The following is a 17,242-nucleotide window of genomic DNA, read 5'->3' on the forward strand; positions in this document are numbered from 1 at the left end:
CCAAATTATGGGCATGGTGATTACTACTGTTCACTCGCAGTTCTTGAAAGTCCCAGATATTTTCTGATCGGGTGATGTAGAGAGAAAGTTGAGACGCGATAGGGTACTCGAGTGTCCGTTACACCAGAAACGTATGCGTCCAGCTCTGTGGTGCAGCTGTTGTCAGATTGCAAGATGAGTGTGTCAACAGTATACTTTTCGTGAATATGTAGAGTAAAGGTCAACACTTGCCCATCTACAATGCTGAAATAAACATCATGGTTCACGTTCACGTAAATCTGGGGGGGAGGATCCAAGTTGTGATGCGGCAAACCCCACAGAACATCATGAACTGCGCTCCCCACATGCGGAGGGTTTAACACTTCTTTGGGATGGCGGTGCACTAGACGACTTTGGTCATTAAAAAAGAGGCAAAATCGTGTCCCTTTGGACCACATTACTCGTGTCTAGTCAACTGTACAGTTTCTATGGTTTTTGGCCCACCTCTATGTTCTGTTGTGAGCAATGACCTCCGCGTGATACTCGACTCCAAATACCCATTGTTTCCTGTTCCCTTCGCAATGTTCGCCCAGAAAGTCGTTGAGATTAAGATCTATTCACTGACACAAGCATTTTTTTTCTTGTTGGGAACGAATTGTCACTGACAAGGAGTGAAACTCGTTTCCAGCTCCTGCCGGTTAGGACCTTCCCAGGACTACTGATCTCACGCCATGTTATATGGGAGCGAGTGGTACACCATTCCTAGTAGACGAGTTCGACAGTCAGCTTTGATTCAACAACAAATCGGACAACTTTGTGTACTGTATCGACTTGGGCACGTCCAAACACGACAGATGTGTATTCTCTTCCTGACACGTATCCACCTTGACTCACCTTACTGCCATGATCACATACTATGGATTGGCAAATACAAATCATTTCACTTTCGTAATTACGTGATAGGGCATGTGACCACATGGTACCAGTCCCGCCTCGCCTACAGCGTCAAGAATCGATCAGCGAGCTCTCATAAATGGTGACTAATAGTGTGTCCATTGACCTTTCGCAGAGAATACCGACTGCTACAGGAGTGTTGTTTCGAGTTAGATCTTACTTCTTGCAGCATCTTATCTCCTATATCTTGTTCATCAATCTCCTTTTTTCCATAATATTATCTTCAAGTAGGCATTCATGTCATAGTGCTTCTACATATTCCTTTCACACTTCAGTCTTCTCTTGTTTGTTTATTATTGGCTTGTACCTGGGTTCTTGATATTCATACACCTATATTTCGTTTTTCCAAACGTTCTAATATTCCTACAGGCGGCATCTATATCTACAATAATCTTACCTCATTCCACTGCTTTGCATTTCTTCTCCAGCCAGGAAGCTTTGCTGTTTTGCGCCTTCTGCCTGTATTTCCTTTCTACTTGCTTCATTTTGCTGCATTTTTATATTTTCTCCATTCGTCAGTTAAATTCAATATCTCATGTGTTATTTAATGAGTTCTGCTGGACTCTGTGGCTCTTTGACAGTCTACTGGCTTCACGAATTCGCCTCTGAAAATGACACATTCTTCTTTTATTTTATTCGTTTTCCCTGTTTCACTTAATCGTCACTCAATACTCTATGAACGACCTCTGTTTCTTTCAGCTTAGGCAGGCACCATCTCCATAATTTTCTATTATTCTGTAATGTCTACGTTTTGAATGTGCAGTTCACAACCAATAAATTATGTCGTTGTGGACATCTGCTCGTGTAAGTATTTTGCAATTTAAAATCTGATATCAAAATCTCTATCTTACCTTTATATAATCTCCCTTAAACCTTCTGGTCTCCCACGTCTGTTCCAGGTACAAAACCTTTTTTTCATCATTCTTAAGACAAACTCTAACACCAATTAAATTTCGCTCCTTGACAAAATCCTACCACGAGGCTTCTTCTTTCACCGCTTTCCCCCTGTCCATGTACTCCTGCCATTTTCCATTCTCTTCCTTTCCCTACTATACTCGTAGAATTCCAGTCTACAAAACAATTAAATTATCTCAATAATTTATTTTAGTTCATCATACATACTTGCAATCTCTTCATCATCTGGAGCGCTAGTAGCCGTATGGATATATCGATTCTATCCATCGCTCTTTTTAATTCTAGAACATACCAACCCGGTTAAGTGATCTAATATTCCATATTTCGACCCGCAGAACGCAATTTTTGTTTTTCCTGATGACGACATCTCCACCCGAGTGGAGGACCACGTTACCTCTAGAATATTTTACCCAAGACGATGTTATCATCACGAAGCAAAACATTAGAGCTACATACCCTTAGGAAGTATGACAGTTGAAGTTTCCCCCTGCTTTCAGCCTTTCGTAGCACCAACACAGCGAGGTTCTGTTGGCCAATGCTACAAGGCCATACCATAGAAACAGTCTTGGGAAGTTAACTCGACAACCCACACGCAATGGAAGCATAACAGGCCTGACAGTATGGACAATGTCATTATACAAATAGGAATTAGTCATCATGACATCACAGGGCAATAGTTACTGAAGTTAATAAATCCATCAAGAAGGAGAGTTTTTATGCTGAAGTGTCCTACTTACCTAATGTACGGGCATCATTTAATTCCAGCCGGCCGGAGTGGCCGAGCGGTTCTAGGCGCTACAGTCTGGAGCCGCGCAATCACTACGGTCGCAGGTTCGAATCCTGCCTCGGGCAGGGATGTGTGTGATGTCCTTAGGTTAGTTAGGTTTAAGTAGTTCTAAGTTCTAGGGGACTGATGACGTCAGAAGTTAAGTCCCATAGTGCTCAGAGCCATTTCATTTAATTCCAATATGGCGAACGTAGAGGCATTAAGGGCAAAGTTTAAGCTGGTTTCAAATGGCGCTCTGGAGAAGTATGTAGCAAATAGGTGGAACGAAGACGGAAACATCCAACGTGATTTAATAACAAAATTCGAAAAATTCTGAGGAGATAGACTGTTGCACCCTAGGTTCAAAAAAGAAAACGTTAGCAGAAATTCGTGCTTCTTTAGAAAGATCGAGGCCGAAGCTTGGAAGTTCCACCGTCATACGTTATCTGACGTTCTTGCAGAGAACCTGAGGAAATTCTGGTCCTACACAAAATCACTAAGCGAACAGAAGGGTTTTGTTCTATCACTGGTCGAAGAGTCTGATGTGGCAATAGTAGACAGCAAAAATAAAGTTGAAGTTTTAAATTTCGCGTTTAAATAAATCCTTCACGAAAAAAGATCGTACGTACATGCCATCGTTTGACCGTTGCACAGACTCCCATTTGGAGGACATAGACACAGACATCTCTGGGGTCGTGAAACAACTGAAAGAGTTGAAAGCAAATCAGTCGCCAGGTCCGAATGGAATTGCAATGCGATTTGATAGGGAGTACTCTACAGCATTGGTCCCTTACTCAGCTTGCATCTATCACAAATCTCTCGTCCAGTGCAAGGTCCCAAGCGACTGGGAAAAAGCACAGGTGATCTTCAGCATATTCTGAGCTCGAAAATAGTAAGTTTAGTTGCGACAGACCAAGTGTTGGCATGGATTTACCATTTAGAAAGCGTAGGTTGTTGGCAACTCAGCTTACCCTTTCACCGCTCCACACCCTGCAAAGTATGGATGACACGCACCAGGCCGACTCTTAGATTTCCCGAAATCCTTTAACACAGTGTCCCGCTGCAGAGTGGTCAGAGCATGCGGAGTAGGTTCCCAGATGCGAGCGTGGCTCGACGTTTTCTTAGGTAATACAACACAGTAAGTTGTCCTTGACTGTTAGTGTTCATCAAAGACAAGGGTGTCGTCAAGAGTACTCCATGGAAGTCTTACAGGACCACTCTTATTCTTTATATACGTAAACGACCTGACAGATGGGACAATCAGCAATAACCAACTGTTTGTTGGTGTTACTGGAGTGTATGGAAAAGTGTTGTCAGCGAGAGACTGTAAGACGATACCGGATGATTTGGACAGAATTTCTATTTGGTATATTGAATAGCAACCTGGTCTAAATGTAGAAAAAGTAAGTTAATGACGAGAAGTAGTAAAAACAATCCTCTAATGTTCGAATAGAGTATTAGCGGTCTGCTACTTGAAGAAGGCAACTCGATTAGATATCTAGGCGTATCGTAGCGTCGCGATATGAAATGGAATGAGCACGCAAGGTCGGTAGTAGGGAAGGCAAAAGGTCGACTTCGATTTATTGGGAGAGTTCTGGGAAAGTGTAGCTCATCGATAGAGTACAACGCGCAGAGAACAGTAATGTATTCTTGTTTGCTGCTCGACTGTTTGGGGCCCTGACCAGGTCGTATGACACTGAAGCAATTCATAGACGTGCTGACAGATTTGTTACCGATAGGTTCCATCAACACGCGAGTACTAGCGTGATAAATGCTATTTCAGTCTTTCTCGGCGTATTCCACTGATGAATTCTTCTCGAGTTATCAGCCGAGTGGTCGCGTCGTGTTGTCGCAACGTTTCAATGAGTTTCGTACCCATCATCTTCTGGCGAAGTGACTACTTGAAACGTTGCGACAAGACGACGCCACCACTTTACTAGCATGATGTTTCGCTAACTCAAATTGGAACCCCCCGTATGAAGACTACGTACTTTCGCGAAACACTATGGAGAAAATTTAGAGAACTGGCGATAGTTACTGAAGTTAATAAATCCATCAGGAAGGAGAGTGTTTATGCTGGAAAGATTCGATACCCAGTTTTTAGCATCCTGCTTACCTAATGTATGGGCATAATTTAATTCCAATATGATGAACGCAGAGACATTACGCGCAAAGTTTAACCTGGTTTGAAATCCCGCTCTGGAGAAGTATGTGCCAAATACGCTCACTACAGTATTACTGCCGCCCACGTAGACTTCGCGTAAGGAAATATACAATACCTAACTGGAGTGTGGTAAAATTTCTAATTACAAAAACTGAATTCGAACTTCAGTTTCAATGATTTATTTATTACTTAAATTCACATAAGGGCAGTTGGGTACAATAATTCGACATCACGAAATAATATTGGATACTAGCATACTTCTATTACGACAAAGATTGATACAATTACTTATACAACAACGGTGGCAAGATTGCGCTATGAATAATAGATGAAAACGTACTGAATCTGAATAACAACCATGAAACGTACTGACTGAGGCTAGTGGGTACGATGTTATACGAAGTCCCTGATACCACGTTTATCACAAAACGTCTCTAGTAAGCCACGCGAAAGTTTAGAAAAATGAAATTATGATCACCGACTGAATATAACCCACGTTGTGATCGCGCCAGAACGTCTACGCAGACTCCACAACCAATTATTCCTTCTACAATAATTGCATGACGTGCGTTTCCGCCAACAACGGAGCCGCAACCACGAATTGCGAGACGACCAGATGCACCTCGCCTGCGTTGATCTTCTACCTGCGCCGCTCATCAGCGCGAAATTTTTTATATCCTGAATGTGCGCGGAAGCTATTAAGTGAAAGCCAAATAGTAGGCGACTTCACTCCCTGAGCGCCTACCGCGAAGTAGCCCACTTCATCTCTCTTCGCTTCTTCACTGCGGTGCTCGGTATTACAATTCCGAGCAACTCCAGCGTCAGTCAGAGGATTCGCTACACAGCTTCCGCGGACGAGATTTCAACAACAACGTTACTGCTCCTCCCGACCGTAAATTTTTAGAATGACCCAGCCGGCGATGCACCGGCGCCAGAGAATCACGCACCCAGAAATTTTCCCAGGCTCGGCTTCAAGGCTTCGTCTTCCACCCCCATGGAGCAGAAAACCCGGCATCGCCACAAAGTGGCTTCCCATGCAACACAGAAAGATGTAAACTCAAGAGATCGCTTTTCATCCAGCACTCCAGGACTACGCGCTCATAGAAAATACACTGCCGGAAAAAAAATTAGTACGCCCATGTAGAGTTTTCCGATTCACTCAAGATTTATTGTTGCAACAGTGTATGTAGAGCAAACGAAATGACTGCATTTACAGATCAGTAGCACACGCTGTTCCGAGGTACCAGGTATCGACCCACTCTGAAACACACATATTAGTATCTGATGTAATCTCCACGGGTGGCAATGCAGTAGCTAACTCTAGCATCCGGTCGATCGTACAGTGGACAAATACTGTCCAGGGATAAGTTATGCCACACCTGCTCGACCTGTTCACGTAGTCCGGTAAGAGTTGTCGGCTGACAAATCTGACGAGTCGTTTCTTGTCTCATCATAACCCGCACGTGCCAGACTGGAGGCGAGTCCAGAGATTGTGCTACACATGGAAGTTGCTGCACGTCTCACTTTCCTGGTCCAAGAACGGGAAAAGAAAGGGTCTAGAAACTTCTGTGCGTCTGAGCACTCGTCAGCGTAAAACGCCAAAGGTGAACGGGCGTTGTAGCTTACCGCACCCCAGGTGTGTACGAACTCATTCTGCGAGATAGCGCTCACCTGGTTTACGTTGTACGCTCAAGCGACTTTCATTTGTTTCCAGGCGGAAACTGCTTTCATCTTCCAAGTGATCCTTTGACGGTACCAGTCGAGCCGTGCACGTAGATGCTGTGGCTTGAGTGGAAAACAGAAGCGGTTCGCCAAAGTTCGTGTTGAGATGTCTGCACACACAAGGCTTCTTATCTGTGCTGTGGTAGTTGTACGATCAGCCACTGCTGCCCTAACAATACTCGATCCCGGTGGGCGTCTGTGCTGTGTGGGAATCCAGAACAGCGTCTACTGGTGTGAGAGTGTTCACGTGACCATTATCAGTACCCCTACTATCCTCCAGGTGGCATCTGCCTTCATAGGATCAAAATCGACACCGGAATGTGAACTCGGAAAACACTAATTGGCCGACTGAAGTGAAATTATCGTTTCCTTCTACGTTTCTAGTCAGTCTGCCTGCCTCCACAACCACAAATCTCGCGTATGGCCAGAAAGTTGTCCTCATAGCGTTCCTTCTAGTGTCAGGTAAGGGACTGTCCGCCTATCATTTATCGTCTAGAGGTTGAAGCTCCTCCCCTCCCCCCCCTTCCATCATTTTTTTTCCCCGCCTACCCTCTCTCTGCCTCCCTTCACCCCGCCCCCGAGTCCTTTTGCATTCCCCTCCTCTGCCTTTCCCCACTCCCTCTCACGTCTGCCCAGCCCCCCCCCCCCCCTCTTATGAGTCATTATCCTCCATCAGCTCCTTCCTCACCCCCACTCCGCCTCCCCACTTCGTTTTCCTATCCTTCTCCCCTTTTCTTTCCCATCATCTGTCCAGGTTCCCCCCCGTCGGCCCTTGGCTGTGGTGTGTCATAATTGTGCCAACTTTTTAGTGCGGTGTTCAAGTGAGTATTCAGTGTTGTGTGTCTTTCCAAAGTGTTTGGAACAGAAATCATGCTGTCGCTGGATGTGGTTTTTATATCTCTTGCGAACAGAAACAAGACTGTCGCTGTGTTTTCAATTGTCTGTCTATTATTTTACTTGTCTGCTTCCTGTGTATTTTATTAACATTACCAACCCTTTCTTTATGTTTTAAGTTCCACAATTTACCGACATTTTACCATTTAAGTCACCGATTTTATCGCCTACTTTTATTATTTATTATCTTCATTTTTAAAACAAATTCTGTAGGCTGAAGAGGAGCATACTAAGCTGCTTCCAGCCAGCTTCCTTTGGGGGGGGGGGGGGATCGAAACTCAATAAAGGAAGAAAAAAAAAAGGCTGAAGCTCCTAGGCTGATTTTAACCTATCCCCCTAACAGTTCACACAGCTACCCCGAACCTAGCTACTAAAAACATGCTCTGTAAGCACTGAAATGAGATGAAGTGAAACTGTGGATGGATCACAGATAAGTTGCGGTTACCTGTTACATTCGCGAACTCAACACGAGAGAGACCAAACTACCGTTTCTATGCTCATATAGAACCCAGCACAAATGTACAACTGTTAGTACTGCTATGTACTAATGCAGCTCAAATATCATTAGTAACGAAATAAAAATTTAATTAATTTTATATAATTAAAAGTGCCCCAGCTAACATTCAAGATTAAAAGAAGATAATATATTATTCGTTATGACACCTGTATAATATTAGAAACACTGTCACAGTGAGACTACAGTTCATTGAGCAAGAAACTACTCACCATATTTTTATAGTGGTTGCGTCATCAGAATTTTGTGGGAGGTTGGGTTGTTTGGGAGCAGAGGCCAAACTGCGAGGTCATCGGTCTCATCGGATTAGGGAAGGACAGGGAAGGTAGTCGACCGTGCCCTTTCATAGGAACCATTCCGGCATTTGCCTGGAGCGATTTAGGGAAATCACGGAAAACCTAAATCAGGATGGCCGGACGCGGGATTTAACCGTCGTCCTCCCGAATGCGAGTCCAGTGTGCTAACCACTGCACCACCTCACTCGGTTTGGTGGGAGGACATGAGGGAATGAGAGGATATTTACAAATGTACTACGAGGGCAAATCAGACAGTCTTTTCTCCTTTTTTTTTAGCCAAATTACGCCCGTGAATGCGAAGCCAACATATCCTTTCGCAGCGTTGAACCTTTCTTGGTTCGTGCCGACCTTATTTACTGGTAGCACCGCCGAATTGCGCTACTGTCAATTGTTAAAGATGGCGGTTGTGCTTCACACGTCCACGGTGTTAGCGCAACGAAGTACGATTATGGAGCAAGGGAGGAACACCCACCTAAAGGGAAATGCAGCCCACGTATGGGGAAAACTGTTTCGCTTTGAGAACTGTGAGGTGGTGGTGGTGGTGGTGGTGGTGGTGTGAATTCTACAAAGATCATGAAGTCTTGCATGACAATGAGCGGTCAGGGTGACCGCGTTCGTCGCTGACTGACAACATTTCCGGTATGGATGCAATGGTGAAAGCAGAACGACGTGTGCACGTCACGGTCATTTCCGAGGAGCTTGGCGTATCATATGACACTGCTTATGTCATCGTTCATGCGTCCTTAGCGTATTGGAAAGCTTCATGTCGGTGGGTGTCTAAGCAGTTGGATGATATGATAGAAAACAAGCGATTGGTAGCGTCACTGTATCAACTGGAACGGTACTCCAAGGAGGGTGAAGGTCTCCCAGACTTCATTGTTACTGGTGATGAAACGTGGATACTACATTTCACGCCGGAATCGAAGCATCAGAGCATGATGTGGAAACATCCGGATTCGCTGTGGAAAATAATAATAATAATAATACGCTCAGCGCCATCTGTTGGGAAAGTGATGTTAACGGCTTCCTGAGATAGCTGCGGATCGCTCCTGCTGGCTTTCATGCCACAACGTGCGACCATCACCGACACTTATTGTTCCTCATTGTCACGTCTGGAGGTCTGCCATCAGCAGAAAGCAGCGAGGGATTTTCGATGTGAGCAACGTGATTCTGCTCAACGACAAAGCGACCGCTTGTGGCATTCACAACTGCCAAAAAGGTCTGGCCATTTCACTGGAAGATTCTTGACCACTCACCATACATTCCAGACCTCGCCTCTAGTGCTTTCCACGTTTTCCGACGGCTGACAGCGATTCACAAGTAACGATAAAGCCAAAACCCTAACCCGAAGGTAGTTCCATAGCCAGCCAGACGAATTCTACCCCAGGGGCATCTCTAACACAGTGTTACTATGGGGAAAATTTGTGAACTATTTGGGGACTATGTGGAAAAGCTGTATAAGGTACGTATAAGGATGTATATTTGTCATTACCTGTGTGTACCTTACCCTAGCTAATTAAAAAATAGGAGCAAAGACTTGCTGATTTGCCCTAGTAATTTACTTGGTCTCCACTACCATTGTTCAATTTGAGGATTTATTGACTTAGAATTACTTTCATCTAAAAACGTAGTAAGATACTGTATTGCCTGTATTGTTAAGAAGAACGATGCATTGATCCTTCAGACCTGCATGCATATCCGAACGAATAGGCACTGCGACGACTAGAGCCGTTATGAAATACACTACTGGCCATTAAAATTACTACACCACGAAGATGACGTGCTAAAGGCGCGAAATTTAACCGACAGGAAGAAGATGCTGTGATATGCGAATGATTAGCATTTCAGAGCATTCATTCACACAAGGTTGGCGCCGGTGGCGACACCTACGACGTGCTGGCATGAGGAAAGTTTACAACCGATTTCTCATACTCAAATAGCTGTTGACCCGCTTTGCCTGGTGAAACGCTGTTGTGACGCCTCGTGTAAGGAGGAGAAATGCGTACAACCACGTTTCCGACTTTGATAAAGGTCGGGTTGTAGCCTATCGCGATTGCGGTTTATCGTATTGCGACATTGCTGCTCGCGTTGGTCGAGATACAGTGACTGTTAGCAGAATATGGAATCGGTGGGTTCAGGACGGTAATACGGATCCCAACGGCCTCGTATCACTAGCAGTCGAGATGACAGGTATCTTATCCGCATGGCTGTAACGGATCGTGCAGCCACGTCTCGATCCCTGAGTCAACAGATGGGGACGTTTGCAAGACAACAACCATCTGCACGAACAGTTCGACGACGTTTGCAGCAGCATGGACTGTCAGCTCGGAGTCCATGGCTGCGGTTACCCTTGACGCTGCATCACAGACAGGAGCGCCTGCGATGGTGTAGTCAACGACAAACCTGGGTACACGAATGGCAAAACTTCATTTTTTCGGATGAATCCAGGATCTGTTTAAAGCATCATGATGGTCGCATCGGTGTTTGGCGACATCGCAGTGAACGCACATTGGAAGCGTGTATTCGTCATCGCCATACTGGCGTATCACCCGGCGTGATGGTATGGGGTGCCATTGGTTACAAGTCTCGGTCACCTCTTGTTCGCATTGACGGCACTTTGAACAGTGGACGTTACATTTCAGATGTGTTACGACCCGTGGCTCTACCCTTCATTCGATCCCTGCGGAACCCTACATTTCAGCAGGATAATGCACGACCGCATGTTGCAGGTCCTGTACGGGTCTTTCTGGATACAGAAAATGTTCGAATGCTGCCCTGGCCAGCACATTCTCCAGATATCTTACCAATTGAAAACGTCTGGTCACTGGTGGCGGAGCAACTGGCTCGTCACAATACGCCAGTCACTACTCTTGATGAACTGTGGTATTTGCATTTCTTCTTGGTGTAGCAATTTTACTGGCCAGTAATTTACATTAAATGTAGCCGCAGTTGCAAATGTGAACAACCATCAGCTGTTTAAGGGAATGACGACAGTAAAAAGTTGCACTGGGCCAGATAGATGTCCAAAGGAATATTGCATCGTTCTTCTTAACAACACAAGCACTGCAGTATCGTAATTATCCGTCGGTACCACCGAGTGTGGTGGATCAGTGATTAGCACACTGGACTAGCATTCGGGAAAACGACGGTTCAAATACGCGTCCGGTCATCCTGATTTAGATTTTCCGTGATTTCCCTAAATCACTTCAGGCAAATGTCGGGATGGTTCCTTCTAAAGGGCACGACCGATTTTGTTGCCTGTCCTTCCCTAATCCTGGCTTGTGCTCCGTCTCTAATGCCGTCGTTGTCGACGGGACGTTAAACAGTTATCTCCTTCTCCTCCTCCGTCGATACCAGAGAGAGACTTTGAATTAAAATGTCCCCACCTGTATTGGCATTACTTAATGTACGTACAAGAACAGGTTGTGACGCAGGAACATTGACATACGAAGTTTGGGTCTCGCCATGTGTGGTAAGTGGATAACCAAAGCAGTTAAGGCGACCACTCACCCAAAGCGGGAAATCCGAATTCGACTCCCGGTCTGGCACAAATTATCATTGTTCTTCCCTCACACAGCTGATGGTCGTTCATAATCGCAGCTGCCAATACATTTCATGTAAAAACACAAACTGCATTATCTTACCAATCTCCAGTTTCGTCTGGACTATCAACATGACAATATTTAACTTAATGAAAACTGTATCCGTGCAGGAGGCACATTCATGCTCTACAGAGTACAGATTGATATCACTTCCCAAAGTCTAGACCACTCACAAAATGTGCATATACTGGATATCATCAGTTCTAGATCCCAGTATGATAAGGAAATAATGATAAAATGCAGTCACCAGACGCGAAACGAACTTGCAAATTCTGAGCTATGCAATGCAAACACGAACGCTAAATGCTACAATTACTCGAAAATCGCTAAAGCTGCAAGCTGCAGCCGTGCACTGAACAGCAATTCTCCAACGAACGAGATACGTGCAGCTGCCGTGTGCTCGACCATAAATCGGCAGTTCCACATCTAAAGTTAACCCCGACTAGACTGTGTCCTTCACACTTCTCAAAATTACCACAGGAGGGAAGCAAATTGTATGGTTTGCCACAGTGGCAACTGAAAATTTCCTTCCCTGTTCCTGTTTACAGGAAAAGCCTGCAAGATTTTCTCATCCATCATTTGTCGTATTCTCTGTTAAACTGAAGTTGGCAGAATGCCAGCCCTCGCCTTATGATTGATGGAAACACATCTGGGAGCGCAACTGCAGACCGCTTTACACACTGTAAAGGAAATATAGCCGTGACCATGTTTCCTACTTCCGAGACTATCTACAGCTTTGTTCAAATCTCTCAGAACTTCTCGCGGCTAGCACGGCTACGAAAGGCGCTTTGGTAGCTCTCTGGCTTAAGAGAGACTCAAAGCAGCTTACTCGCGCGGCCGCTCCCCTGAGAACTTCTGTTGGGAAACCACTCGGAATCCCGCTATTGCCAACCCACTGCCGAGGTGATACACACGCTTCGCCACATTCCACAATCTAAGAAAATTCACATGCCCTACTTTCCCATTCAGATAGTTTACCATAATGTAACATAAAATATTTATAGATACCATCGGTGACCGTACAGCTCGTTAGAATGAAATTACAATGAAATGAATACCCCTAGCCGCATACAGGCGTTGGTATAAGTCAACAGGGACAGTTGAAAATGTGTGCCCCGACGGGGATTCGAACCCGTGATATCCTGCTTACATGGCACTCTGTCCATCATTCATTTCATTGTAAATATTTATAGGCCTACATATTGTCACTGAGTGACATGTGACAAACCAGTGTCGTCACACCACGTGTTGATCCCTGCGAGTCAATTTAGCCATAATCATCAATAGTTAATTATTTCCCAAATTATCATATCATCATTAATATGAGAGGAGGCAGCCTATCGTCAGGCAAACGCATCTCATCGGCATGTTGGCTTACAGAGTATGTATGTGGAAGCAGATGTGGAGGAACCTCGTGCTAGGCAGGCCTCTCCACAGGTACCCCTTCTATCTTATAACATCTACAGTATGGCAGTCTGTGCACGCAAGCCATCCCATCGTGACAAGGACTGTGGTTGGAGGTGGGACCAATGATTTCTGCACACACTTTGCTAGATTCGACATTGTTTGCTCTGGCCTGACCTTAGTTCCAGTGGCTTTTTGCCGCCTGAGGAATGCGAGGCTAGATGAAGGAGAAACAGGGATTAAAATAGCTGGAATAAATGTAAACAACCTCAGGTACGCGGATGATACGATCCTGTTGGCAGAAAGGGAAGAAGAATTGAGAACACTCTTGCTGAAAGTGAAAGACGAATGTGAAAAGGCCGGTCTTAGACTGAATGTGAAGAAAACGAAAATTATGGCAACTACACCTACCGATTCGTGGGATATAGCAGGAGAAATCATGGAGATAGTGACCACATTCAGTTATCTCGGTTCCCAGATATCTGCTGATGGCGAATGCAGCCATGAAATCCGGAGACGCCTGTTGCTCGGTAGACAGGCGATGTCAAACCTTGACAAGGTTATAAGGTCCAGAGATATAACACTAACAACAAAGATCCGCATTGTGAGGGCTAGGGTCTTTCCAGTTGTGATGTATGGATGTGAGACCTGGACCATTAGGAAGGCTGAACGGCGAAGAATTGACTCCTTCGAATTGTGGTGTTGGAGGAAACTTCTTAGAGTTCCATGGACTGCAAAGAGAACCAACAAATCAATATTGGAGCAAATAAATCCAGATTTCTCCCTGAAAGGTCTAACGTTAAAACAAAAGCTGACCTACTTTGGACACACAATGCGAAGGCATGCCTCGCTGGAAAAAATGGCTCTGAGCAATATGGGACTTAACATCTATGGTCATCAGTCCCCTAGAACTTAGAACTACTTAAACCTAACTAACCTAAGGACAGCACACAACACCTAGTCATCACGAGACAGAGAAAATCCCTGACCCCACCGGGAATCGAACCCGGGAACCCGGGCGTGTGAAGCGAGAACGCTACCACACGACCACGAGCTGCGGACGCGCTGGAAAAAACATTAATGCTGGGGAAGATTGAAGGAACTAGAAAAAGAGGACGTCAGAGGATGAGATGGATCGATGGCATCACAGAAGCAATGTGTTCCAACCTGGAAGGTCTACGGGAGAAAGTCCAAGACAGGAAAAAGTGGCGTGATTTGGTTCATGGGGTCACGAAGAGTCGGAACCGACTAAACGAATAGAGAGAGAGATATATAACCTAAACTACTCCATTCGAAATGTTAATTCATGAGAGAGTGCAACGAGAGAGACTTGAATCTAACGCTCATGGTGGATTTAGTATTATACACTGAGGTGACAAGTCATGTGATACCTCCTTATACGGTGTCGAATCTCCTTTCACCCGCTGTAAAGCCTCAACTCGGTGCGGAATGGACTCCACAAGTCGTTGGAAGTTCCCTGCAGAAATATTGAGGCATGCTTCCTCTACAGCCGATCATAATTGGAAAGTCTTGCCGGGGAAGGATTTTGTGCACAGAACCTACCTCTCGACTGTCACTCATAAATGTTCGATGGGATATATGTCGGGCGATCTGGATGGCCAGAATGTTCTTCAAACGAATCGCGAAAAATTGTGGCCTGGTGATACTGCGCATTGTCATCCATAAAAATTGTTTGGGAAAATAAAGTCCATGAAACATTGAAACTGGTCTCCTAATAGTCCAATATAACCATTTAGCCGGCCGGTGTAGCCTTGCGGTTCTAGGCGCTTCTGTCTGGAACCGCGTGACCGCTACGGTCGCAGGTTCGAATCCTGCCTCGGGAATGGATGTGAGTGATGTCCTTAGGTTAGTTAGGTTTAAGTAGGGGACTGATGACCACAGATGTTAAGTCCCATAGTGCTCAGAGCCATTTGAACCAGCCGTAACCATTTATAATCAATGATTGGGTGACGTTGGATCAGAGTACCCAGTCCATTCCTGCCCACGCCGCTATGGAGCCACCATCAGGTTGTCAGTGCCTTGTTGACAACCTGCGTCCATACATTCGTGGAGTCTACGCCTCAGTCAAACCCCAGCATCAGCTCTTAACAACTGACATCCGGACTCTTCCGACCAGGCCTTGTCTAGCGCCCAACCGATATGGTGACGAGCCCAGGACAGGCTCCTCAGGCGATGTCGTGCTATTAGGCACTCGCGTCGGTCGTCTGCTGCCATAGCCCATTAATGCCACATTCCGCCGCACTATCCTTACGGATATGTTCGTCGTGCGTCCACATTGATTTCCAGGGCTATTTAACGCAGTGTTGCTTTCTGTTATGACCGAAGACTCTATGCAAACGACGCTGTTCCCGGTCGTTAAGTTAGAGGTAATGCTTTAAATCTGGTATTCTCGGCACACTCTTGACTCTGTGGATCTCGGACTACTTTCCCTAATGATTTCCGAAACGAAATGTGCGATGCCCCTAGCTCCAACTACCATTATGCGGTCAGAGTCTGTTAATTCCCATCGTTCGGCCGTAATCGCATCGGAAAGCTTTCCACATGAATTACCTGAGTGCAAATGACAGCTCCTCTAATGCACTGCCCTTTTATACCTTGTGTATTCAATACTACCGCCATCTGTATCTGTGGATACTGTTATTCCATGACTTGTCACCTCAGTATATAATCTAGCTCACCGATGAGTTTAAATCGAGATTTTAGCCTGTTTCTGCACTCGGCGAGATATATAGTGAGCTGGTTCCTCATCTTCGGTTCATAAATGCAATGCACAACTAAGACGAGAAAACATAAAACAAAATAGCTATACAGTTGAAATACAGGTGGTATGCGAGACTTTTTCCCTCAGTTAACTGATATTTGGGGTGACGGAAAGAGCGTCAGGCCACATAATTAAAAATATTTGTTTTAATGAACCAGATGGTTCAAATAGCTCTGAGCACTATGGGACTTAACATCTGAGGTCATCAGTCCCCTAGAACTTAGAACTACTTAAACCTAACTAACCTAAAGACATCACACACATTCATGCCCGAGGCAGGATTCGAAGCTGCGACCGTAGCAGTCGCACGGTTCCAGACTGAAGTGCCTAGAACCGCTCGGCCACACTGGCCGGCAGGTTTTAATGAACCCTACAGCATTGGGACGAAAGTTCATATATACTGAAACTGCTACATTTTTAAGGGCACATATCTATTGCGTCAGAGATTACAGATCCCCCCAGAAATTATATCTAACCACTTGTCACCTCTGTCTGAAGGATCGCTCCATTAAAAAAGTAGTATTTGTAAATCTAACTGAAGAACCTGCAGAGAAGCAAAATTCTAGAGGTAATAGCTGTAAGGTTGGTTGGTTGGTTGACTGGGGAAGGAGACCAGACAGCGTGGTCATCGGTTTAGGGAAGGATGTGGAAGGAAGTCGGCCGTGCCCTTTCAGAGGAACCATCCCGGCATTTGCCTGGAGTGATTTGGGGAAATCACGGAAAACCTAAATCAGGATGGCCGGACGCGGGATTGAACCGTCGTCCTCCCGAATGCGAGTCCAGTGTCTAACCACTGCGCCACCTCGCTCGGTGGTAATAGCTGTCCTCTGTTCGTAGTCTTTAAGACCTCCTCAGGGTATTTTACACATATAAACGATACTTATCTGCGAAATTTTACAGATAATTAGCTGCAGCCAGTAATGCATTAATGCTCTTAGACTGTTGCTCGATACGTGGGGATCATTTCCAACTACAATGGACAACAGGAAAGATTCAAAAACGTTATGGTAAACACGGTTCAGAATTGGTCACCACTTTGTTTTAAATGTTCCTTACGTCTCATCATGCAGTGACAGGGACTGGGACATAAAACAGATAACTGGACAGACGTGTAGCTATTTAGTCCCAGCAGGAAATTTTTACACCTTCTAATGGTGTTGGCGATATTTAACACAAATCTTTGAATGTAATCTCCCGCATTTTATAACCAAGCCTCGTATTTGTGATACGGTCAGTCATGTCTCTTGAAA

The sequence above is a fragment of the Schistocerca serialis genome, chromosome 1, assembly GCF_023864345.2.
Source record: "Schistocerca serialis cubense isolate TAMUIC-IGC-003099 chromosome 1, iqSchSeri2.2, whole genome shotgun sequence".
NCBI classification, from domain to species: domain Eukaryota; kingdom Metazoa; phylum Arthropoda; class Insecta; order Orthoptera; family Acrididae; genus Schistocerca; species Schistocerca serialis.